This window comes from Rhipicephalus sanguineus, chromosome 8 (assembly GCF_013339695.2).
Source record: "Rhipicephalus sanguineus isolate Rsan-2018 chromosome 8, BIME_Rsan_1.4, whole genome shotgun sequence".
Classification (NCBI taxonomy): domain Eukaryota; kingdom Metazoa; phylum Arthropoda; class Arachnida; order Ixodida; family Ixodidae; genus Rhipicephalus; species Rhipicephalus sanguineus.
In genome coordinates, this window is record NC_051183.1 from 10527397 (window position 1) to 10530606 (window position 3210).

The following is a 3210-nucleotide window of genomic DNA, read 5'->3' on the forward strand; positions in this document are numbered from 1 at the left end:
AAGAGCACGATACATTGAGGCTTGGCTGAATTGAACCACCTGCGCAATAAATGTGTCTTCATTTACATCATTTTGCCATGCATTGTTGCTTATGATCACTTTGCTGAAGGCACTACCACGTTCAATGAGTCGTTCAATGTGCCGCTTTCCGCAAGCCACATCAAGAGAATAATTGTTTGCTCAAAATGAAGGTAACCGAAAATGAAGTCACGCTATATTTCTAGCCTGAGATTTGATTCTATTAATGCAAAAACGGAACACGAATAAATTCAGAACAAACAGATATTTAACTGCAGTTAAGATTAATTACTACAAAACGCACAAATCAACATGTTATGACGTTATTTTTGTTGCAATAGAATACTGAATGCCTTGAAATAGTGTGTAAATTTGACACATTTGTGGAAAGTTCTTGACATGTTGCACCTGAAAGGGTTAAAGTAAACTTTAAAATTTGGTTGAGATGTTCACAGCTCATACTCCTATCTGCAGAATGTGTCTTTCTAGTAGAGCTTAGTGGGTGGTTCATGGCCCCTTCGAAAAGTATTTATTGGCGTCGTGAGGGAGACAGAACAATAACCGTGATAACTATTTCAAATACTTTCACTGCAGGTTAGCTGCAGTTGCTGCAGAGGATCATTCAATTCTGAGCATGTGTGCATGGGAACTAGGATAACGACCGCTTGGGAATTTCCAGTCATTCAATAAGAACAGTTAAATTTTACACAGCCAAACACGAACTTATTGTGATTATGTGGCCGGTCTCACCGAGTTTGCACCCCTATAAAACAATGTGCAGGGGTGTAGCATCACACCTATCGCCTTCAGCAAACACTGCATCAGGAAGCGTAATGCTCCCTTGTTCCAGCACAATCATTGCCATGCCGCCCCATGTAATTAAAACCAAGAGCGGTAAGCTTGGGCGTTAACTAGCAGACGTTAAAGAGCAGACGTCATTACCTTGGCTGATTACATCTGGAAATACTTTCACAAGGTTTCCCATGACTAGCGCCAAATGTGTTCGGCGTCATTCCTGGCATTGTGTCAACAATGTTAAGAAAGCTGGCATTGAGCCAAGAACGCCATTGCTAATAGATACCAGTGTGTCTGGTGCAATTCATGCAACAGCTTACTACAGTGCAACTATTTCCGAACATGACTGCAGAAGGATCCATTTTTAACTAATAACAATTTCACTGGAACATGTGATTGGAAAACCTCATGTCCTTTTGTACTTGCTTCATCTTGCACAATATTTCATGCCTCAGCTCTCATTCTTTACATTTTTACAAAGCTTTTTTTGCATCATCAATGTATTATTTGTATAAATATGTGAACTTCCCGCACTTAAAAAGGTGCGAAGCACCTTACGCACGCGGGCTGTTGCCGTCTCCTATCGTCGCTTGTCACGGTAAAGGCAAATAAGATGGAGCGTTCGCTCAGGAAGAGCTTGAGAATGCACGCTCGCCCGCAAGATGTGCTTCAAGTGGCAAATAAGACTGCGCGTTGGCTCAGGAAAAGCTGTGTTTCTGCGATGGATGCTGTCTGTAGCAAGGAGAGGACGCTGTCCTCTCGTTGGTACTGGCGTGTCCCTATGGGAAGCACCGGTGCTTCGCACCTCCTCGGGTTTCACATTAGTCGAAGGGGTGGGAAGGGAACGCGACGGCGAGGAGGCGAGAAACGCCACCAGCTCCGCCGCTTCCTTAGTCTTTGCACTACTAGTGCGTAGCTACACAATTTTTTTTTTTTACTTCTGTTACTTTCTTATGCTTCCTTTCTATTTTTGCTGTTCAGTAGTAGTACTTTTTAATATCACGAAAGGTTCTGCTATTGGTTATGGCATAAACTTTTGCATATGAACACTGAATTAACTTCAAGGACCCAATTTACGTCATAATTTACAAGTGCCTTTAGATGTCCGCTTGTAAACAGCATGCAGCGTGTACGTATTGAGGTTTTAAGTTTTTCTTTTCTACCAATGCACTTTGTGCAAACTTTATATAGTAGAACTTTGTTGATATGTTCCGTTTCATATGATTTCCCAGTGCCAAAATGTTTGAATAACATTATCAAGCGAAAGTGCACAGTGTTTTAGTGGGTTCGAATTGTACGTTTTCCCGGATTATACGTTTTAAAACATGCAGCAAAGTTCTCGTGTTTTCCATGCTGCTTCAGAAACAATAACTGATGTCATAATCGGTGCTCATTATCCCTGAATATCTTTGCTGAATATCACAGCCAGAGTCCCAAGGTGACTCGGGCTATGAGGAACGCCGTACTGGACGGCTCCAGATAATTTAGACCACTTGGGGTTTATTAACGTGCACGGGCCTCAGCATTTCGCCTGCATTGAAATGCAAGCGCCTGGCCGGGATCGAACCAGCACCGCTCAGGTTGGCAGCCAAGCTCCATAACCGCTGCAGCCAGACATTCACATTTTACGAGTGTGCATCAAACTACAGCGCCAGTAACAACATGTGCCCAGATCTCAATGCAAACCTGGAATTTGTTGTCATTGCAGGACTGCTAAGCTGATAATTCACTACAATCGAACCCGGATGTATTGAATCTGAAGGGGATCACAAGAGTTCTATAAATAGGTAGTTCGACATATAAAATATTCTATATAATGAAAATATATTCAAGATTTTATAACTGTTCGGTATACACAATAATTCATTATATGTGGGTTCAATATTTGGGGGGTTTGACTGTACAAGGATACACCACATCGTGCCAAATATGCAGCACAAAATTTGATGGAAATTCTTATGAAAATAATTGCACAAAAATAATAAGGATGTGTGAAGAAAAATATGCATACGTTTGTTCACTGAAACATTCAAATTAAAGAAAAAAAAACTGAAAAATGCTGTTCTTAAAAAGCTTAGAGAAGCAATGAAGCTTACTATAAAATCCCAAGCCCAGGATCAGAGATAATCCAAGAAACGTTATGGAGAAGGTTATAAAATTTAAGATGGCGGTGATACAGACTCGGAAGTTTATGCTATTCCAATGCTTTGAAATATCGTGCAAGCCTTCGTCCAAAAAATAGTCCCAGGCAGAAGCAAATTTTAAAATCCTTAAGAAAACATGTGTCGCACGTTTTGCACAAGACCGACAACTCTGGCACAACTTCCCAACATCGTGTGCTTTCAGCTTTGTCGTGCAAGCACCAAACCTAAAGAAAGGAAACGTGACCAGACAAGC